At 40.5% G+C, this 23816-nt stretch overlaps 1 long non-coding RNA gene across 3 annotated transcripts in view; it reads left to right on the top strand.

Moving 5' to 3' along the window:
* Nucleotides 1–18463, top strand: part of LOC137373662 (uncharacterized) — a 30550-nt gene extending 12087 nt beyond the window's left edge. The window contains exons 2-5 of one of the 3 annotated variants that reach the window (XR_010975666.1): nucleotides 4539–4662; nucleotides 11010–11121; nucleotides 11223–12110; nucleotides 13391–18463. This is a non-coding gene — a long non-coding RNA (uncharacterized lncRNA). Of the gene's footprint in view, nucleotides 1–4538; nucleotides 4663–10238; nucleotides 10282–11009; nucleotides 11122–11222 lie in introns of all 3 variants that reach the window. The other 2 variants (XR_010975667.1, XR_010975665.1) reach the window with 2 other exon arrangements.
* The last annotated feature ends 5353 nt before the right edge of the window (nucleotides 18464–23816 follow it).

The following is a 23816-nucleotide window of genomic DNA, read 5'->3' as shown; positions in this document are numbered from 1 at the left end:
CTCCCTCCTGAAAGTTTCATCAAATAGGGTTAAATTGCATTCTGTTTGTCATTATTTTGCTTCATAAATATCCTTTTAAGAATATTTAAGAGTCAAATGAAGAAGAATCTATTTTCCACCAATTTCAGAGTGAGCTGAGATTTTGCCTTTAGCTCTGAGGTTAGGCCAGGGTGCACAGTTTCCTTTGTGCACAGCTTATTTGTATATCAAGGAGTGTTTGGGCTATGTATAAGTAGAAGAAATAAACTGCGTGTATGTCTGTGTAATATATACAGTGTGTGTATTACATCTGTAAAGCTCTGCTGACACTAATAAGAACAGTAACCTTGGACAACATGCAGTCAAAAGGCCATTAAATGTGCTGCTCACGTTTTGCCAGCTGCCTGCTTCCCTCTCTCTCTTGTTGACTGGATTATGTTTCTTCTCTGCTCATTGCTGTCTCACTGATAATATTTATTTTGCTTTTGTCTTTTTAAAAAATGTCATCAACCTGGAGTCTTGAGCAATTCTTCTCCGTTCATTGATGGAAAAGACCATTCTTTCATTGACTGATTTAGCAACTTGATTTTGGATGTTTTCCCCATCTGCTGGGTTGCGAAGTTCAAAAATATAAGGTTTAAAAAGGTAAAGCTAGCAGTAGGAGATCTATATCTTCAGCATGCAAATAGAACATGAGTGACCTGGGAACAAATGGCTGGATTGGTCCATGGGCCATAATTTGGATATCATAAGTCCTTATATTTTCTGATGTGGTCGGGTTTTGCAATGTTAAACTTTATCAAACTCTTACACGTATACAGCAGAGTTTTACAGGCAGTCAGAAGGCTGATTAGGAAGTCGTAATCCTGATAGTGTGGGCCTCTCTTCACTGCAACCCCTAGGATGCCTTTAGGTTGCCTTTTAAAGCTGTGCATTCTTTGTACTTTGTCCATAAGTAGAAGGATATTGTTTCTGATGAGAATTACTTTTGGGCAAATCTGAGGGAAATGTATCACTGAGCGTGTTTCTCTGTAGTGATTTTAACAGATGGTGTTTGTGTTTGCTTTCAAATTTGATAAAGAAGCTTGAAGATATTTCTTGAAGGGCTGCTAATTTCACTGGCATGGCTGTTTAGTGTTATAGTAGCTGCATTGTAGTAGTTGCCCTTTCCTATCCTGAGTGGTGTGAAACAGGGCTGTGTTCTCGCACCCACACTTTTTGGGATTTTCTTCTCCCTGCTGCTTTCACATGCGTTCAAATCCTCTGAAGAAGGAATTTTCCTCCACACAAGATCAGGGGGCAGGTTGTTCAACCTTGCCCGTCTAAGAGCGAAGTCCAAAGTACGGAAAGTCCTCATCAGAGAACTCCTCTTTGCTGACGATGCTGCTTTAACATCTCACACTGAAGAATGCCTGCAGAGTCTCATCGACAGGTTTGCGTCTGCCTGCAATGAATTTGGCCTAACCATCAGCCTCAAGAAAACGAACATCATGGGGCAGGATGTCAGAAATGCTCCATCCATCAATATTGGCGACCACGCTCTGGAAGTGGTTCAAGAGTTCACCTACCTAGGCTCAACTATCACCAGTAACCTGTCTCTAGATGCAGAAATCAACAAGCGCATGGGTAAGGCTTCCACTGCTATGTCCAGACTGGCCAAGAGAGTGTGGGAAAATGGCGCACTGACACGGAACACAAAAGTCCGAGTGTATCAGGCCTGTGTCCTCAGTACCTTGCTCTACGGCAGCGAGGCCTGGACAACGTATGCCAGCCAAGAGCGACGTCTCAATTCATTCCATCTTCGCTGCCTTCGGAGAATACTTGGCATCAGGTGGCAGGACTATATCTCCAACACAGAAGTCCTTGAAGCGGCCAACACCCCCAGCTTATACACACTACTGAGTCAGCGGCGCTTGAGATGGCTTGGCCATGTGAGCCGCATGGAAGATGGCAGGATCCCCAAAGACACATTGTACAGCGAGCTCGCCACTGGTATCAGACCCACCGGCCGTCCATGTCTCCGTTATAAAGACGTCTGCAAACGCGACATGAAATCGTGTGACATTGATCACAAGTCGTGGGAGTCAGTTGCCAGCATTCGCCAGAGCTGGCGGGCAGCCATAAAGACAGGGCTAAATTGTGGCGAGTCGAAGAGACTTAGTAGTTGGCAGGAAAAAAGACAGAGGCGCAAGGGGAGAGCCAACTGTGCAACAGCCCCAACAAACAAATTTCTCTGCAGCACCTGTGGAAGAGCCTGTCACTCCAGAATTGGCCTTTATAGCCACTCCAGGCGCTGCTTCACAAACCACTGACCACCTCCAGGCGCGTATCCATTGTCTCTCGAGATAAGGAGGCCCAAAAAAGAAAAAAAAAAAAGAGCTGCATTGTGTGCATGCTGAGGAACTTATAGTTGCAAGTATTTCATGTTTTATACTGTATTAGAGAAATCTGTCAGTCTTAATTAGAAAGTGCCTACATTTTATATTTTGATTGCATGACAATATTTTTTGTTTACCTGATGTGTTGCAATACAAGAAAATATACCAAATGACACAGTTCATGTAAGTGACCCATTATAGGTTTGCAGTCCCCAGTAGCAGGTTGCAGATCTGTAATTGCACATCGACATTCTGCTAACAAGAGGCAGTGAATGTCACAAATGGGACATGTAACACTTCTAAAACAGTTTATTGATAAATGGGTTAGTTGAGATGAAATTGGGATTGTTCTATTCAAAGTGATAACCTTGCGTAAGTTCACTTGAATGATTCTGACAAGATTAATCTAAAACATGAATTGCTTGTAATTCTTCACTGGATTTGACTCTGTATCCATAGATCTACTGCCACCTACAGTGACTAATCTTGATTTGTTATCCATTTAAGCTCATTGCCATGTTGTTATGACTGTACAAAATAGTATATAGTCAAAACACAAGCTGGCAGCCAAATTAGATGGATGTGGATTATGTAAAGCATTATCTGGATCTTTCATCGGGGCTGTCCTTTAAAACTGAATTACCAGATGATCCTTGAAAAGAATTCTGCAATCTAAATAACAAAGACAAGCGAAATAACTTAGCTTTAAACAAGAGAGCTACTGAGCACCCAACTTCCCTTTTGGGCTCCCATGTGAGCACATATTGTTAATGGTTCTCTCACTCACAGGGTCTCTCCTACAAATCTATCAACATCACCTCTCTCCTCAAAACAGCTCCTTCCTGCCAAACTGCTTTCCCCTCTTCAACCTCCCTTTCCTCTCCAAAGTCCTTGAACGTGTTCTCCCAAACCTGTGCCCATCTTTCCCAGAACTCTATGTCTGAATCCCTCCAATCAGTTTTCCGCACTGCCATAGTCAAAGCTGCTCTTATCAAAGTGACAAATGGCATCCTATGTGACTGTGACAAAGGTAAACTATTTCTCCTCATCCTTCTCAACCCGTCTTCAGCTTTGACACGGTTGATCACACCATCCTCCTCCAACGTCGTCCAGTTGGGTGGAACTGCATTCACCTGGTTCCATTCTCATCTATCTGTTTTAGAATTCTCATCTTTTAAAAAAAAATCACTCCATGGCCTTGCTGCTCCCTAGTTCTGCAATCTCCTCCAGCCTCAGAACCCACCGAGGTATCTACGTCCTCTAATTCTAGCTACTGAGCATCCCCGATTACAATAGCTGCACGATTGGTGGTTGTGCCTTCAGCTGCCTAGACCCTAATTCCTGGAATACCTTCCCTGCACCTCGCCACCTCTCCACCTCGCTTTATTCCTTTAAGACACCCCTTAAAACATACCTCTCTGACCAAGCTTTTGGTCATCTGACTTAATGGGCTGGATTTTATGGCCCCCCCCTCCCTGAGGTCGGGTTGGAGGCTGGGGGGCATGGAGAATCACAATGGGTTGTGGGGGAAGAAGGCCTGTTGCCTCCCTGTTGCCAAGTGATCTTATTGGGGGTGGGATAGGCAACGGCCTTCCCACCCAGAGGCCAATTGAGGCCCTAATGTGGCCTATTAATGGCCAATTGAAGGCCTCTTCTCACCCTTGCTACAAAACGCGCTCCCTGCAGACTTGGGGGGCAGGGGTGCTGTCCCTCGTCTGTGGAAAATCTTTGGCCCACAGAGGATCCCCGCCTGATTGGCTGGCAGCTCTTGGAGGCAGGATCCCCATCTTTAAAGGGATGGGGAAGCCGGCTTGTGAAACTTAGATTTAAAAACAACCGGATAATCTCTCCAGGTTGGGGGGCGGCAGGGGGAGGGCAGCATGAATAGGCAGAGGCGGGCTTTCCCCCATCTTTACGGCTCGGCACCGGGAGCCCCACTTCCAACACAAAATCCTGGCCAATATCTCCTTATGTAGCTCAGTGTCATGTATAAATACAAATTGTTGCTGTTGTTGTAGTAAATGAGTGTGTGCAATGCTTCTCATCTTTATAATGACATTTGTTGTATGTGGATGCCATGTACAGTGGAATGATTTGAACAGAAAGTCCACTGATCTAAGCGTTGATTATCCAAAGGTCAGAAATTGGACATTATCAGTCTCTTTTCTAATTTTTTCACAGTAACCAAGAAGCTACAACCAGTACCTGAGCATATAGAAGAGTGGTGGGAGATTTTGACCGTGCAGTCTACTAGCTTATTAGTCAAGTGGAAGACCGAATGGGATAGAGTGAAGAAACTATTAAGGTTAGAGTTTGGATTTAGTCTTTTTAAGAACTTAGATATGTATTAGACTGGCCTTTTATGTTCCAGGGTACCACCAAGAATTATTTTCCAAAGTTTCATTCTCCCAGTAGCTTGGTGTGGATCTTCCAACAGCCCACGATTGAAAAGCTGTCAGGAATCTCTTTCATACTTTGTTGTATCTCAAGTCCGCACATGCTGTGATGTGTATCACTTGCATATTGTAACATGAAATGATTAGAATTTTTTTTAACCCTTTTAAAATTTATTTTAATATTTATTTAATTTAAAACAGGACTGTTTCCTTTTTCAGAGGAAAATTGGTCAAGAAAGCTCTTTAATTAAAGATAAAAGGCTTTTAAAGGCACCAGTTGAGGTTAAACTGTTTGGTCAAGCTAAGTATGAAAGCATGGAACATGAAAAGACCACTCCTCAGTGCACCATATACAATCTGCATTGACATAGATTCTTGATATTTTCTCCCAATCTCTCAATGGAAGTAAATAATCAGAGTTAACACTTAACACAGGAACATAAGAACAGGTGTAGGTCATTAAAAGATTAGAAGGTACATTCCAATCCTGACCAAAGATACAAAGTGCAAAACACTTGTGTTCAGAAGAAGTCAGGAGCTCAAAATGTTCTACAGTGTATTAGACCATCTATATGCTTTATTTATTCACATAAACCTTATATAAGTTTTTGTCATACTTCTTATTAATAGTATTTAACTATGGACTTATTATCAAGTTTTAATGGGAATTTTCATTACAAATCTACTCCATAACCTTTATCATTCTGAGCTGCGCATACAGAGTTGGGAGAATCTGCTAAACTGTGTGGACAGAAATTTGGTGAGAATGGGAATTTGGTGCAAAGGGGGAAGGAGGTACTGAGTACTTTAACACAAGAAGCAACAGTGGTGGCACTGCAGCAGCAGACCTCTGATTGGCCGGCAGCTCTCCAAGGGCGGGACTTCCGATGACAGGGTCCTAAATCCTATGGAAGGCCTCCCGCTGTCCACTCAAGTGCCTGATTGGCACTAAATTCGGCAGGCCTTCGGAAAAGAGGCGACAAGGGGATCTCGTTGTCGGTTTCTCCCAATGTCAAGACCCCTGCCGCCAACATAAAATTCCCTCCGGTGTGTTGCCTCACTGGTGCTGGGGTAAAGGACATCAATGAGAGGGTGCTGAATATTTTGAGGGGGGATGAAGAACTGCCAGAAGTCGTGGGAACCAATGACATAGGAAGGAAAAGGGTTGAGGCCCTGCAGTCAGAGTTTTGGGAGTTCGATGGAAATTAAAGAGGTGAGCCTTAAAGGTAGTAATCTCTGGATGACTCCCAGTGACACGAGCTAGTGAGCATAGGAATAGGAGGATAAGACAGGTTAATGCATAGCTAGAAAAGTAGTACAGGAGGGAAAACTTTAGATTCCTGAGGCATTGGGACCTCTACAAGGTGGATGGGTTACATCTCAACAGAGCTGGGATTAATGCCCTCATGGGAAGTTTAACTAATTCTGTGGGGGAGAGTTTAAACTAATTTGGCAGGAGAGGGTGGGCACCAGGATGAATCGTTAGAGAGGAGAGGCAAGGTTCACAGAGGACTATGAGAGACAAATAGCACAAATGTAAAGAATAGTTCAGAAATAGGAGGGATCAGGCAGGAGACAAACATAAAGCAGTCTAAGATGCGTTTAGAGATGTGTGTAAATGCACACAGCCAGGTAAATAATGTTGATGCAGTGCAGGTACAAATCCCCATGTGCAGTATGATATAATGGCATAATATGATATAATTTGACCTGGGATAAATCAGACAGCAATTTCCAGAGCACCCACATACACATTTAAAAGCAGAAATCCAGAAATTGCTGTACAAATTACCATGCTCCTCCATTGACTGCACTATAACAGTACCCTCATTATAGACTCAGCATTGAAATCTAGGGACAAAATCAACTTTCATTTGGAAAAGCATGGGTTAATCAAGCATGGATTTATTAGAAGTAAATTGTGTGTGACTGACTCGATTGAATTCTTTGATGAGGTAACAGAGAAGGTTGTTCAAGGGAATGTAGTAAAACAATGAGGAGAATAATAAAAACTTCAGAAGGACATAGACTGGTGAAATGGACAGATATGTGGCAGATGAAATTTAACACAGAGAAGTGTGAAATGATGCATTTTGGTAGGAAGAATGAGGAGAGGCAATATAAACGAAATGGTACAATTTTAAAGGTGTGCAGGAACAGATCAACCTACATGAATATGTATACAAATGCTTGAAGGTGGCAGGACAAGTTGAGAATGCTGTTAAAAAAGCATATGAGATCCTTGGCTTTATTAATAGAGGCATTGAATACAAAAGCGAGGAGGGTATGCTAAACCTTTGTAAAAAATTGGTTAAGCCTCAACTGGAGTACTGTGTTCAATTCTGGGCACCACACTATAGGAAATATGTCAAGGCTTTATAGAGAATGTGTGAAGAGATTTGCAGAATGATATTCATTTATGTGGAGACGCTGGAGAATCTGGGGTTGTTCTCCTTAGAGCAGAGAAGATTAAGAGGAGCTTTGATAGAGGTGTTCAGAAGTAAATTGTCTCTGATTGACTCAATTGAATTCTTTGATGAGGCCACAAAGAAGGTTGTTCAAGGGAATGTAGTAAACATTGAGAAGAATAGTAAAAGGTAGAGTAAATAATGAGAAACTGTTTCCAGCAGCAGAATGGTCAATAACCAAAGGGCACAAATTAAAATGATTGGCAAAAAGAACCAGCGACAACATGAGAAAACATTTCTTTTATATCGAATTGTTGTGATTTGGAATGCACTGCCTGAAAGGTTGGTGGAAGCAGATTCAAAAGCAATTTTCAAAAGAGAATTGGATAAATACTTGAAGGGGAAAAATATTACTGGGTTATGGGGAAAGAGCTGGGGAATGGGATTAGATGGACGGCTCTGCAGGAAAAAGGCTCCTTCTGTCTGTATCATTCTATGATTCTCAAGATCCAAATGGTATGACCTTTCTCTTTTTCCAATGAGAACAAATTCAATTCAATCATCATAATCATTTTTCTTGTCCTATGAATCTTTGCAACACATCAAAAATGTTTTGCAGATAAGGTAAACATGCAATATTCCAAATCAGCCCTTATCAATAAATGTAATTAAAATAAGTTGGTTAGACTTGGAATCTATTGCCATAAAGATGCAACTTCTGGCTTTGTGAATCTTTTTGTGACAGGCTCATATTAATACGCCATGAATGCTTATAAACCACATGCAAACCTTTTTCTCTTACCCTTTGTTAAGGAACACCTATTGTGCCTAATTTATATTTCCTGTACCAGTGAACATCACCTTAGATTTTTACTCATTGACATAAATAAGGCATTCTTCAATCTGCCTTATGCTTTTCACGAGCTCATATCTTGCTTGATGTTGGTGACAAATTTGTTATTGTTAGAGCCATCAAAGATCAGGTTATTATGTTTTGGATTCATCAAATCATTCATATTAAAATAGAAAAGCAAGTGGCAATTTTGGCAAGACTATGTTGTGATTAAGATGGCTAAAAGATTACTATTTTTACCTTGTGCAATAATGGTAATTTTGAATCATACATAGCTGTGATATGAACGAATTTATAATAATATATAAGTATTATGTGCTAGAAGCTTATTGTGCTTCTATAAATGGAATCAGATAAACCAATAGTTAATGTATTGAAATCTACAATAGAACCCGGCAATTTGCACAGAATATCCAACACACTGAATAAGAGAAATACAAATGATCCATTGACCTGTGTGTGGACTTCTTTTTGAGCAATTAATTTGGCAGCTAGGAAGTAAACAAAATTTATTTCAAATATAGATATTATATAATGAATATTAATGGTACAAACTTCCATCTTTTGGTCAGGTTAAAGCTCTGAATTAATTGGTTTTAAATTAGGATCAGAACTTCATAATCTAATAATCATGCTCCTCCACTTGTATCATTCAGAGTGTTAGTTTCATATTGGTTATCTTATGCCCCTCGTTATCAACAAAATCAAGAAATCATTTAATCATTCTAACGTTGATGGTCATTGTATAGAGTTCTTACTTATGTGTTGTGACATTCAGCCTGTGCTAAATTTCGAAGTTATATTTTGTATTGACATAGCATTACCATCGCTGAATCCACCATTATCAACATCCCAGGGGTTACCATTGACCAGAAACTTAACTGGACTGGCCACATAAATATTGTGGCTACAAGAGGAATAGAGGAACAGGTGGGGATGTGGTAGGAATATGGGATTAATGTAGGATTAGTATAAATGGGTGATTGTTGGTCAGCACAGACACGGTGGGCTGAAGGGCCTGTTTCAGTGCTGTATCTCTAAATAAAAAGAGCAGGTCAGAGACTGGGAATTCTGGAGCGAGTAACTCACCACCTGACTTCCCAAACCCTGTCCACCATCTACAAGGCACAAGTTAGGAGTATGGTGGAATACTCTCCACTTGTCTGGATGACTACAGCTCCAGTAACACTCAAGAAGCTCGACACTATCCAAGACAAAGCAGCCCGCTTGATTGGCACCCCATCTATCACCTTAAATATTCACCCACCCCAATACTGGCTCACAGTAGCAGCAGTGTATACCATCTACAAGATGCACTGCAGCAACTTGCCAAGCCTCCTTCGACAGCGCCTTCCAAACCCGCGACCTCTACCACCTAGAAGAACAAGGGCAGCAGAGGCATGGGAACACCACCACCTGCAAGTTCCCCTCCAAGCCACACAAACATCCCTCCTTCACTGTTGCTGTGTCAAAAATATGGAACTTGCTTTCTAACAGCACTGTTGGAGTTCCTACACCAGATGGACTGCAGTGGTTCAAGAAGGCAGCTTATCACCACCTTCTCAAAAGCAATTAGGGATATGCAACAAATGCTCAACAACAATGCTCACATCCCATGAAAGAGTAAAAACAATCAGCATATAAGCAGTAAATGGAGTCCCACATAGTATTTCTCAAAGGCAAGCACATCAATTCAATTCCAAACATGTTGAGTATGATGTTTTTACAATGTAAGACTAAGGACAATAGAATGTTTCAGGTGTCAAGGAAGAAGAAAGAACACGTAAATATCTCATGACTTTTAGAGTCTCAGGAATTCTTCTTAGCCAAAAAATTACGTGAAATAATTGACCAATTAATCTAGTTGTGGTGCTGGCTGAGGGAAAACTGTTGAGTAGGACATTGAGAGACCTCCTTTGCTCTTCTTTGAATTGTACTTTGGGATCTTTTATATCCACTCGAACAGACAGTTGAAACCTGGATTTGATGTCGCATTGGAAAGAAGTCATTGCCAGTAATGCAGCACTTCCTCAGTCCTGCATTGAAGTGTCAGCCTGAATGATGGGATCAAGTCCTGCAATGGGGGTTTGACTTGGTCAGGCATTCAAATTCAATAACAAATGTGTTAGGCTGATGTCAGAGATTTTCTTCATTCAATATTGATGAATTGCTATATGTTGGAATTAAATCATGAAAGGTATATCATCTGCTCTCATTGTTTCAGGATCTGCAGAGGTGTTCACAAGCCACCTAGTCGCAGATCAAAGGTAGGCCCCAGACTTGAGTAGTGACTTTGATTGAAAGATGTTTGTGAGAATGTAATAGAGCTACTGGTCGGCTAAGACTCTCTCTGATCGACTGCTTGGGGACTAAGACTTTCTCCCAGACTTATATTGACAGATCATAGTGGGACTTGAGGTCACTGGTTGAACGTCACAGCCAAGAGATGCATGGCCAGTTTAAAATCTGTGCCATCTTTGCCAGAGAGGTAGTCTAGAGAGAATTTACAGTACGTGGACTTCTGTTTAAAAGTTCATGTTTAGAGAAAAAGCAAGTTGTGTCTGTTGTTTTATATATCAAAGAGTGCCATGAAACATATAACTTCCTGTATTTTGTTCATCCATCTATCCATAAAATCTTTGTTGCTTCAAAGCTTGTGCGTCAGCCAGTGTATTTATCCAGTCTAGCCATATGAAAAATTAATTCATGTGATGATAGGTGGTATATTCTAGTAGCTAGTGTAAAGAATAAGGGTTCGCTTTTATGATCCCTGGGTCACACTATGACTTACCCAGATATTGGATAGGAGAAGATGCACCCCAGATCATAGTGGATGTGAGGCCGACTTATGGAGTCACTAGTGCTGCTGGAGCTGAGATAATACTGAGTGTATTAACTCAAAACACGTAATTCAGTCTTACACTGGTTGTGGTGATAATACAAAGTTTCTAGTTATTGAGTCAAGTAAGAGTTTTTCTTTATTTTTCTCATACAGATTGACAGAAAATTTTCCAAATACATTAACAACGTCGAAAGTAGCGTACTTCAAGAGAAAATATGCAGAAGAAGAAGATTTACATAAAGTTTACAATGGGTACTTTCCAAAAGTAAGTGCTTATGACATTTTAAAAAATTAAAACAACAAATGCAACGACTTTGGACACGTTTGCACTGTTACTTTAAACATCCAAGTGTACTTTTTTTTTAGAACCTGATCTTTCCAGAAGATCGAACATGTATTCTGAGGCTTTCACTTGAAAAACTAAGGATTCTTGAAGATCCTGAAATCTATCTTCGAAGGGCTGTATTAATAAACAATTTATTGAGGAAAATCCACATTGAAACAGAGAAAGAAGTTTATGACTATGCTGAACAGTTTAATAAGGCCTCAGATCATCTCTATTCTGATGCGCAGAAAAGAGTGAAGTATATGATCAAGGATTGTAATGGATGTTCCCAATCTTTGTACTATGAAGAGATTGGTTCATACTCCATTGTGCCTTTTTCTTCAAGTAATGTCATCTATGGACTTGGTTACCCAAATGGCCATTTGGGAAAAAGTACCTCCTAAAATGGAACTCCAAACAGGATGATGACCTGTTACATTTATACCTCTCTCACTCTGTGTTTGGCAGAGATAGTGCTTTGTAAACTGACACTCATTCATTGAAAAAGTAACAATGAATCTGCATACAAGGCCTGATGGATATTCTCTGGTTGGAAAATTGGTGACTTTATAAATCAATAAAATGAAAGCACTTATGTTAAGCTTTGATTTTGATCAGATCTGTTTGGAACATTATGTATTTAATGTGTATTTTTTGTTGCCAAGTATGGACTATGTGGAGATTATTTTTAATAGACACAGTACAAAATGGTGATTTATTGGTGTTTCTTTGTATTTGTATTATATCTGTTTTTGTCATTGTTTCTACTATTTCACCTCTTCCTTTAGTTAGATGGAGGGTGAGATGGACACTTCACTGCCACCTTCAATGCTGCTCCTGAAGGTCAGATTCTGCCAACTTTTTCTTGTCCCTGATGATGCAGTGTCCAATGACATGATTGGGAACCAACACCTCTCACCTAAGGAGGAGTAAGTATGCCTGGATAGCCATTGAGACTGTTATTTGAACAATAACCTCCAAAGTAGTTTAGGTGTTCAGTTTCTGGAGCTTTTTGGGTCATCATAAAAACAGCATGATGTAATGAGTGTGGTTCAATTAATACTTCACAAAACAAACTTATTCACTATGGGTGATTGCTTGGGAAGCTGTGCCTATGCAGACATCATGACATGCATTGTAATACTAATTCACATAATCATTCAACAATGCACAATAGGTTCTTTTGTTTGGATAAAGTCTCCTATACAGGATTATAAAAAGCAAAAATGGGTTTACTTTTTGAATGGCCAGACTTGGAAAGTGACACAAGATCCAAGCTGGGGGGCATGAAGCGAAGGGAAAGAATTAATCTATTGTACAGGGGTTTTGTAGGGTGGAGCAATTGGATATGTACACCATTTGACTCCAAAGTCCTTATTGAAAGGAATGCAATCACCATTCATTGAGTGATTGGTAAGAATACTTACTGATTTGTCTTCGTATGGCATCCAGTAACAAACTCAATTGACTTTTGTACCTTATCACGGTGCGTATTTCTTTTTAATTTTAATCTCTTATCAATTTCTTTTATCAAAAAAACGTGTTTGTTAAATTGTACCTTTTAAGATAATAAAAACTTAAGCTTGTGTCCTGGGATCAGCTGGAGTCCTGTACTGCATCCACTGTCATGTGGAACAGAGCCAAACTGCAGATGCACCTGATACAGTACAGAAACAATAGTGGTTAAACTACACTGCTGCACCACCAGAAGGCTAACACCAGAGACCTAATGAGATTTAAGAGAATACTATAATCACATTTGTTAAAATGTGCATTTTAGTTAAATAGAAACTTAAACATTGGGATGAGCTGCAGTATATATTGTAGTTCAGTGGCGCTAATGTAACTGTATCGGGTGTAGCTGCAGCTTGGTTGAGTAACATGTTAGAGCTGGTAAGATATTGTACTCCAGCTCATCCCAGGGCTCATGATTAGGTGTCTTAAAAGGCACAATTTAACAACTAAATGTGTTGATTGTATAGATGTTTCTAAAATAAATTCTATTACCCTTTATGCTTTATGTTTGTCCATAGCGCATTTGAACAGCAATTAGCTGTTCTTATATTTGACATGATGTTCCCAATTTCACCGATAACTATCCCATGATGTTGGGGGTAACTTTCCCCAACCTGTGACAAATTATAATCAAGGGCAAACCTGACTACTGTCAATCTATGTGTCTCTGAAATTATGCTTTTTTTCTCCATAGCATAACCTGAAAAAGACTGTGAAATAATTGGAGAACAATTCTATGAAGATTTTCTTTTTGCCGAACTTGAGTTTAAGCTGTCAATTACTTCACTTTCTGATGCTTTTGCTTTGCACTCTAATTGGTTGGGCACTAGAGGGTAATAATTCCTCGCTCTGCTCATTGTCCCAAGTCTGGAGTAAATGTGGCACAACTGAACACTCCCAGTCTGTGCTTTTCCATTCATTAAAGTTAATGGATGGTTAATTGTGGGCTGGGAATAAACAACTTTGCTATTGGTATGCTTAGCATGAGCCAAGGATTGGCCTGACAGAACTTGTATCCCTAGAGTCTGCGTTGATTTGAGACTTTTGAATATTTTGCTTTTTGCAATTGGACAGTATTATATAAACTTTGTTGTGAATCTCCCCATTTTATATCCTGTCCTTTTTCCTCTTCTCCAACCTAAATGCTACAATTGTTGGGTTCTGCAGAGCTGACGGCCTTCTGCTAATTCACCCAATTGATTAGTCTTTGTGTGTGAGACGAGACAGTGACAATTTACAGTATCACAGCTCAACCCAATCCCTGTCTTCACTCATTGTGTCTTTTCCAGCAGTGGTCATTGGCAATCTGGACTGGGAACCTTGGTTGGTTTTATTTCTATCTCACCTGGCCATAAGTATCAGGGCCTATTGTGCTTCTACTCAGGCCCCGGGCAAACAATTTCTTAACAGCCTACACTTGTTTTAATCATTTACTTGATGTCAATGCATGATAGCATCACAGAAATATAATTTGCATTGCATGTGAACAACAGCATTGTGCTAAATGATGCAAGGCGCTCCTAGTTCCTCTCCCTCCTTAGTGCAGTCAACGATTCCCCTCTAAAGAAACAAAGAACTTTCATTTATACAGTGCCTTTCAGGACTTCAGGATGTCCCAAAGCACTTTACAACTAATTAAGTACTTTTTTGAAGTTTAGTGAAGGTAGTAAATTGTAATTGAAAGTACTTTATACTGTTCTAAATTAGTTTCATATAATCAGATTCCAGACAATGAAATAAGCTTATGATAACATTAATTACAAATAAACAAATTGGAACATCGCAGACATTGGAGGCCTGGCCGTTCATTTGCACCTGAAAAACATGCAGTCATAAGACGGAAATTGGGAGAGTGGGGTTCACTTTGATCATTCCCTTGATGACCAAGGCCCACCTGATATTATATTCAGGCAGACCTGTAAATAGGCAAGCAGCCTGTCCACCTGAAACAGGTGGAATGCTGCTTTACTATGCAAATTGTGGTCCGACGCCAGTTGTGGGACCATGATGAAAAACTCAGGTACAAATCTCTCATGTCACAAAAACTCCTCCTATTTGTATAAGGCCTTCATCGGCCTAACCAACTAACCGGCGAGCTGCATTGTGACTCCCGTTTGCTGCTCGCAGCTTGCCACTTCCATTCAATGAGGTCTGATACCAAATTTGGTTCAGTCCTGAGGCAAGCATGGAATGAACTGTCGGTTTGGATGCAAGTTGAATTTCTACCTGCAATGGTTTTAATAAACTTTCAAAGTAGCCCTATCAAAGATGTCAGATTTATATTTTGAGGACTGTAGCAGCATTTTGAATCAAATTGCCCCCAAAATTTTCTTTAAACACTTGTTGTGCATCTATGCATTTCTCCAAATGTACTTTATACCACAGGGATCATTTGTGCTTGTTACATTTTTGTGCATTTTAAAATCCTCTTTAGTTCTCAGAAGATTAATGGTCTGACTAGAGCTAAATATCCAGTGGGATCATTGTTGCAGAGAAATTGGGAATCTGTTCATGTTTTACCTTTGTTTCTTCATCTGCATTTGTCTCAGTCTCAGGACTGACATGTAAATGCTCGCATCTGAAGCCAAAAATTCTTTGTTCAGGAGTTTTCATTCTAATAAAATGGACAATCTGCAGGCACTTGTGTTGCACTTTTCAGCCAAAAGGCTTGGATTCAGTGCTAAAGTTCCTCATGGCTTAGGTACTTCTGCACTAGTTTTAAATTGATACCTGAAGATAGAATTTAAATTCAGACACAATTCTGCAAATTCATTTTATAAATAACTAACACTATTGACTGTTGCAGCATTATGCAAACCGGTACTTATGTCCAAATTCAAAGTTTAAACTGGTGATTTGCTCGACCGCTAACCCTGTAAGCTGGCATTGGACTTGTCTAGTCTGTAAAACTATTCAAAGTTAGTCGAATGACACAAACTCATTTGTACAACTAACTCTGATGTGGACCTATTACCAGCATAATATGAAGGGCCAAAGGATTGGTTCCTATGCTGAAATCTCCATGACTTGGTCATATCTTTTTCAGCAAAATGAATATTCCTCCCTTTTACTGTCATCTACCTGTGTGTTTCTTATAAAGATAGTCCAATAGTTGTAGCAATGGGTCACAATACTCCCAATCTGTGGATACGAGCTCTAATGGGCCTGCTATATGGTAGGCATCATTTTGACATGGGTTTTTGCTTTATAGCATTGCAAGCCAGCGTGTTGGAGTTACACTCCTGGCTGTACACTGTTGCATGGTCAGAAAGAGTCAAAGATCTTTGGATGAATGATTCATTTTCTGGTCTCCAAATGCGACTTACATTTTTAGTGACAGGATGGTTATCTCATTAAAGCTGTAAAAAGTTGGAATTTTTAAACGTTTGCTCCAAGTCAGTTGTTATTTTAGTCAGTGTGAAACAGAAATAGTGTGAGACAATCTCCTTAAGAAGTACGAGTTCTGTTAAATTGAATTGGGATGCAATCTCTGCACAGGCTTAGGGGTTCAAATACAAAATTCTCTAAAATGGATAAAGCCATAAAAGAGCAAAGAGAAAATAAACTTTTAAGGCAATGATTAAGCCACCATTACAGCACTTTGTGCAGTTTGGGTACCCAATCATAGAAAACACATTAAAGGCATAGAGAACATACAGTGTAGATTCATCAGGATAATGCCAGGTTTGGGGAACTATAAATACTGGCACTGTATCCACAGTAGCAGAGAAGATTAAGAGATTTAATAGAGACTTTAAAAAAAAAATTATGAAGGGTTTTGATAAAATGAACAGGAAAAAAAACATTGAGAAAATGTGGGGTCATCAACATAAAATTGTTATTATGAAGACAAGGTGAAGTTTCCTTATGCACAGTTATTGAACCGTGGACTACTTTGCCATAGGAAATAGTTGAGAAAGAGACCATTGCATCTTGCAAAGGAAAAATGGATAAATAATTCAAGCAAAGGAAGTTAATGGACAATGGAGAGAGCTAGGCCATGGCATTAGTTTTAAATTATTCCAGCTGGCACAGACTCAATGGGTTGTACATTTCCTTCTGTGCTGTCTGTAAGCTTCTATGGCTCAGATTCTGTGCTATTTCTGGAGTAAAATCCGCAACATATCTGGCCTACTAGTCTCAGCTATTGTTTCAGGTTGGTATACTTGTTAATACAATCTGGCTTCATTTATCACTTTTTTTACACTCCGACATACATTTGGAATTTGCCTTCCTTCAGATAATTTTACTGGGGCCTAGGTTCTATTTGCTCCTTTGTTTTAATCTTGTTTTAAAATGAAGCTTTATAAAGTAATTGCATGTGTTTCCGTGCTCCGGATATGAATGCTGCACGCTAGTCGGTGCAATGCTCATTACCAACTTTAACAGCTCTACTTTAGAATCATGTGAAGAAGAGCAGATGTAAGGAAAATATGGATAAGGAAGACTGTTCAACCTATCCTAATTCAGCCATCCAGAAAAACTCAACAGCCCCATTAGAGGATCCAACTGGTTCTTGATGTTTCCGGGTTTCTTCCTCCACTATTGTATCAGGTTGTCCCATTCCATGTGCTGCTCACTCTGTGAAGAACATTCTTACCTTGGCCCTAAGTTTGACTTTTGCCACTTTGAACCCTGTGTCCCCTGGTCTTTGACATTGTTTAAATTGAAATAGCACATTGTATTTACCTTTTATACTCCTTATGACATCACAATCGCAGAATGCAATTGCAGATCGTAAACCACAGGGTAATCTGCATCACCAACAATCCAAACCTCCCAGCTGTAAAGGGAAATTGAGGTGAGTAGCAATAGTGGAGATCTAATGTGTGATGGGGGAATGGCACAAAAAGTTAAGAAATAAGCCAATTTTTAGAAGTGTTTTCTATGAAATAGTCATTCAGATTCTTGAGCCTTTAACACCGCTAAATTCAGCTACTTTGCAACTGTTAGCTTGAAATGGGAGCACTTGTTCCTGACATAAATATTTTAAAGATCCAAAGTAAAATATTATGATTAATGATACTTCTTCAGAATATTTTTAAATTCTAAACCAAGATTTCAAAAAACAATTCAACTCATGAACACAATGTGATGTACTGGGGATCTGCATAAGGTGCTACCCCCGCTGTGTTGCCTCTTTGTTACAAACGTATATATATATGTACTTAGAATGAACATGTATGTGCACATTATCAGGTTAAGTGCTGAATAATATTGTTTCATGATGGAAAACTTTCTTTAAGTGTTTAGTATTGTCAGCGTGCTTTTTGTAACCTGCTGTGCATGGCCTGTATTGCATCTGCTCTTCAGATATAGTGATATTCAGTACTTCTGTAAAGTAAATGTGCCTTAATGTAATGAATGTGATCAGAATTGAACGTTATTTATGTAAAATGTGCACAGTGGCATAACTATATGATGATAGCACATATAAACCATGTTTCATTAGCTTTTCCTGTTTTAGTTTTTACTTTCACGTATTGTAAAGTGTTGTCAAGAAGAGATAGCTATCATGCGGTATTTGTAGTATTTAATGTTCTAACATGTTCTTTAATGAAAACTTGTAGCATCAGAAAAAAAACCAAAATATATTTTTGTTCCACGTCAAGGACCTCAGCATAATGAGCCTACACTGGAACTGAAATACATATACCAATCTGCATTAAAATTGATTGTTAATAGCACAGATGTAATACATTGTTGTAAGAAATACAAGTATGCTTGACATGCTGGCTGTGTATGTTTACAGTATACTGTCTGAGGAGATAAAGTGCTGTTGAGGTATTGTTAAAAGGTGTATTTGTCACAGGATTTCTCCCCATCCTCTTCAGATTAATGTCTACCTACCTGTTGCTAGGCCTTTGCTAATTCAACTGCTGGAGAATGTATAATATTACCTCTTTTTTTCCTCCTCCTATCTTGTGAAGAAGCTAATGACCTCTTAATCAAGTGTCTTCCCCCTCCCTTGATTGACAATGGCAAGTAATGGAGGGGCTGGAGTCCATCTCTTGAGTTTGCTGCTTACGATTCAGGTCTGGCTGCTTTCACATGTTGTATATTGGAGAATAACCATTCAAGGCCCTTGTTAAGCAAACATTTAACAGAAGAAGTGAGGCTCTAAAATGATTAATTTTTAGGACCATAGTTTGATTAAAAATGTCAGGAAAGAAGGAAGAACACGTTTGAAGAAATTCTCAACCCTAGAAGCTAGACCATTCTTTAACTAGATTGACGTCCAATGGCTTAGGTGGATCTGAAATGGGACCACAGTTATGAAAGAAAGATTTGCATTTATGTAGCACTTTTCATGACCGCTGGATGTTTCAAAGCGCTTTACAGCCAATGAAATATTTTTGAAGTGTAGTCACCGTTGTAATGGAAGCATGGCAGCCAATTTGTGCAGCAAACTCCCACAACATGCACTGCAGCAATACATCAAGGCTCCTTAAACAGCACCTTCCAAACCCGCAAACTCTACCATCTAGAAGGACAAGGGCAGCAAATGCATGGGAACACCACCACCTGCTAGCTCCCCTCCATGCCACACATCATCCTGACTTGGAACTATACCGCTGTTCCTTCACTGTCGCTGGGCCAAAATTCTGGAACTCCCTTCCTAACAGCGCTGTGGGTGTACCTACCCAACATGGACTGCAGCGGTTCAAGAAGGCAGCTCACCACCACCTTCTCAAGGGCAATTAGGGATGGGCAATAAATACTGGCCTAGCCAGCGACACCACATCCATGAATGAATTTTTTTAAATGACCAGATAATCTGTTTTCGTGATGTTGATTGAGGGATAAAGATTGGCCAGGAGACCAGGAATAATTCCCCTACTCTTCTTCAAAATAGTGCATACACGTGAGATGGCTGATGGGGCCTCAGTTTAATGTCTCAACTGAAAGACGGCACCTCCAACAGTGTAGTACTCCCTCAGTACTGCACTGGATTGTTTATCTCAGTTTGCTAGACCGTGGGTTTTACTCCTCTCTCTGTTTTTAACCAAAAACAAAAGAAAAGGTTTGTTGGCCCCAAAAATACTTTTCCTCTTCTGAAAATATCCTGTGTCATGACAGGGTGTAGGTTTTCAAATGCATATCTATGCCCAGTATATAATAAAATAAAATTATGTCTGAATGTCTACAAAGCCTGATTTCAACTCATCCCACTATAAGTTCCAAATTCCCTATCTGTAATGGAAATACCACTGTAAGGTTGTGATGTTGTAAATGCACCCTCTGCCAGTGGTGGTCCTATGGCACTTCAGTTTCACATTTCTTAGCTTCTCAGCCTGTATTCTGGTGAACCTGTTCGGGAATGACTTTTGCCAGCTCCTTTAGGCGTTAAAGAGCCTCTGAGATGGCCAAGATGGGGTCTTGAGTTGAAAGGCCGGTTTAGCTCATGTTTACCAGAAATGCTGGGGAACACAGGGTTTAGTGAGAGGGAGGAACTGAAGGAAATTAGTATTAGTAGAGAAATGGTGTTGAGGAAATTGATGCGATTGAAGGCCGATAAATCCCCAGGGCCTGATGGTATGCATCCCAGAGTACTTAAGGAAGTGGCCCTAGAAATAGTGGATGCATTGGTGGTCATCTTCCAAGATTCTATAGACTCTGGAACAGTTCCTACAGATTGGAGGGTAACTAATTTAACCCCACTATTTAAAAAGGGAGGTAAAGAGAAAGCAGGGAATTATAGACCAGTCAGCCTGAGTCCAAATTCAAAGATTTTATAGCAGAGCACTTGGAGAACAGTGGTAGAATTGGACTGAGTCAGCATGGCTTTACGAAAGGGAAATCGTGCTTGACAAATCTACTAGAATTCTTCGAGGATGTAACTAGTAGAGTTGATGAGGGGGAGACAGTGGTTGTGGTTTATTTGGACTTTCAGGAGGCTTTCGACAAAGTCCCACATAAGTGATTAGCGTGTAAAACTAAAACGCATGGGATTGGGGGTAGCGTATTGCGATGGATAGAAAATTGGTTGGCAGACAGGAAACAAAGAGTAGGAATAAATGGATCTTTTCCGAATGGCAGGCAGTGACTAGTGGGGTACCACAGGGATTGGTGCGAGGACCCCAGCTATTCACAATTAATGATTTAGATGAGGGAACTAAATGTAATATCTCCAAATTTGCAGATGACACAAAACTGGGCAGGAGGGTGAGTTGTGAGGAGGATGCAGAAAGACTTCACGGTGATTTGGACAAGTTGAGTGAGTGGGCAAATGCATGGCAGATGCAGTAAAATGTGAGGTTATCCACTTTGGTAGCAAAAACAGGAAGGCGGATTATTATCTGAATAGCTATAAACTGAGAGAGCGGAATATGCAACGAGACCTGGGTGGTCTTGTACCACAAGTTGTGAAAGTAAGCATGCAGGTGCAACAGGTGGTAAAAAAGGCAAATGATATGTTGGCCTTCATAGCGAGAGGAGTCGAGTACAGGAGCAGGGATGTCTTGCTGCAATTATACAGGGCCTTGGTGAGGCCACACCTGGAATATTGTGTGCAGTTTTGGTCTCCTTATCCGAGGAAGGATTTTCTTGCTATAGAGGGAGTCCAGTGAAGGTTTACCAACTGATTCCTGGGATGGCATGACTGATGTATGAGGAGAGATTGAGTCTGTTAGGATTATATTCGCTGGAGTTCAGAAGAGTGAGGGGGGATCTCACAGAAACCTATAAAATTCTAACAGGACTTGACAGCGTAGATGCAGGAAGGATGTTCCTGATGGTGGGGGAGTCCAGAATCGGGGGTCATAGCCTAAGGATACAGGGTAAACCTTTCAGGACTGAGATGAGGAGAAATCTCTTCACCCAGAGAGTGGTGAGCCTGTGGAATTCGCTACCACAGAAAGCAGTTGAGGCCAAAACATTGTATGTTTTCAAGAAGGAGTTAGATATAGCTCTTGGGGTGAAAGGGATCAAAGGATATGGAAGGAAAGCAGGAACAGGTTACTGAGTTGGATGATCAGCCATGATCATAATGAATGACTGAACAGGATCGAATGGCTTACTCCTGCTCCTATTTTCTATGTTTCTAGCACAGGATTCCATCTTTGTAATGGAGTTGAAATGCATGCTAGGAACGGCCATCTGGAGGATCATTAGGGAGTTGATTGCCATTTAAATTGCCTGCGAGTACGCATTGATGAGGCTGCACAGTATTTTGATGGACAACGCTTGACCAAATGCACTCTCCTAACAGCGATCAGCTAATTGGAAGTAAACAGGTTGTTGCTTGAGGATTTCAAGCCCTGCTTAAAGGCACACTTGTCTTTTAATGTTCACTTCCTGCTGGAGATTTGAAGAGGACTTTTGAAACACATCTGGAAATTTTTTGGGACAGTTTGTCAAGACTTCAACACTTTATCAATATTTATTTCAGAAATTCTCTGAGGACTTCACCTAAATAGATGAAGTGCTGTGCTACTGTACCTTATTGGACACCATGTAGGAGCCACAAGGAGAAAGGGAGTACTTTGTCATGGGCATCTTGCTAAGGGTCCCCATTGGTCTGTAGAAGGAATGGGAGGAGGACTATGGCCAGGCACCAGCTGCTGCAGGATAACAAGGTGGACTCCTTTCCCCCAATCCCATGTACATACAGAACATTCCTCCTCTTCTGGACCTGCTCTGCCAGGACCTCCGGTGCCAATGTCTGAGAATCTCAGTTCTAAAACCAAACTTTCAAACAGCCTTATTAGTACAGCACCCATTTATCATCTGTTTTCACCCTTATGCTCAAACCAAGCTTCCTTCTCTGCTTCTAAATTATACAAATTAGTGACAGAATGTAACACAGTTTCCATTATAAATGTATACAAAGCAATTTAAAAATACGGACCAAATGCAGAGCAACAGGAAGACGAGGAAGACAAAGAGTAAAACTGGATCAGAGAGTGGGAATGGGAGGGGTTTGGTGGTAGAAGCATCACACCTTCTGTGAGAAGTCCCGACTACCACACAGATCATAGACGTGAGCAAACTCCAGGTTCAAAGTATGAACATTTCTTCTGGATCCTCTCCCAGGTTGCTCACTAACAGCAGTGCCCAGGAGACCACAGAGTCCTACATTTGTCTGGGACCCCTGTGTATTAATCTGACCCAGGTTTTGATGAAATACCCAACAGATCTGAACACAGAAGGAAGAACATTAGTGGCAGGAGAGGAAAATTGTGTGTAGCTAAAATTCATGGAGATGTGGACAATGAGAGTGAGATGTCAGAATTGGGGGAGAAGAATGCTTGCAGCATTAGGAAAGGCTGAAAAGGACTTGGTAGCCTTTGAGAAGGCTTATGGAAGATTGAGAAGGAGTGACAAACAAAACTGAAATTATGGAACAATGCAGAAGTGAACATACAATGTCATGGCTGCTGAAACTAAGGTGGTTCTGCATGAGGTGATTGCAAGGAGATTGGGCTTGTTTGGCACTCTGTGGTTGGCATTACTACATGCCTAGAAGGGGAAGGAGACATGCTTGAGACCTCAATACTGGCCAGTATTGTCACTGGCTTTGTGAGCTACATATTAACTCAAGGGTGTCCCTGCAAAATATGGCCCTCTGCTGAACGAGAGCTTGTTGAGCAAACTATGATGGCTATTGACCACTCTGATTGGCCTTTTCCTATGCACTACCATTTGATGCATGATAAGCCATGATTGGAGTGCCTCTGAAGGGCCATTCATAATTTCAGGCTTTCAGTTATTGTTTACATTATTCTCTGCTAAAGCAAGGTACTGACAGCTTTTTCTATAGATGTGAGGGTGAGGGTACCAGTAGATATGGACAGAAGGGGCTGGAGGTTCCCTCTGAGGTGAGAAACAGAGGTTGGGACAGTTTCTGGGTACCGAACTGACTGCCGGGGGGGAAGCAGTCACTTAATGGGATTTTCAAGGGGATATCCCCTTAATTGGCCTGGAGACAGGTTCACCATCTGATTACGGACAGTGGGCAGGCTCTCAAAGCTGAAGGGCCAATCAGAGGCCTTCCAGCTTGAGAGGAGCAGCAAGCTGTAATGGAAGTTAAGTAAGAGAGAGGGCACTTCAACGTGGAAGTGCCCTCTCTCCAACTTTAAAAAAATCTTTAATTAAAAAGTAGATTCAGCAGCCAGGCC

Source organism: Heterodontus francisci, chromosome 9, assembly GCF_036365525.1.
Source record: "Heterodontus francisci isolate sHetFra1 chromosome 9, sHetFra1.hap1, whole genome shotgun sequence".
In the NCBI taxonomy this organism is placed as follows: domain Eukaryota; kingdom Metazoa; phylum Chordata; class Chondrichthyes; order Heterodontiformes; family Heterodontidae; genus Heterodontus; species Heterodontus francisci.
This window is presented reverse-complemented; position numbering and strand designations above follow the sequence as displayed.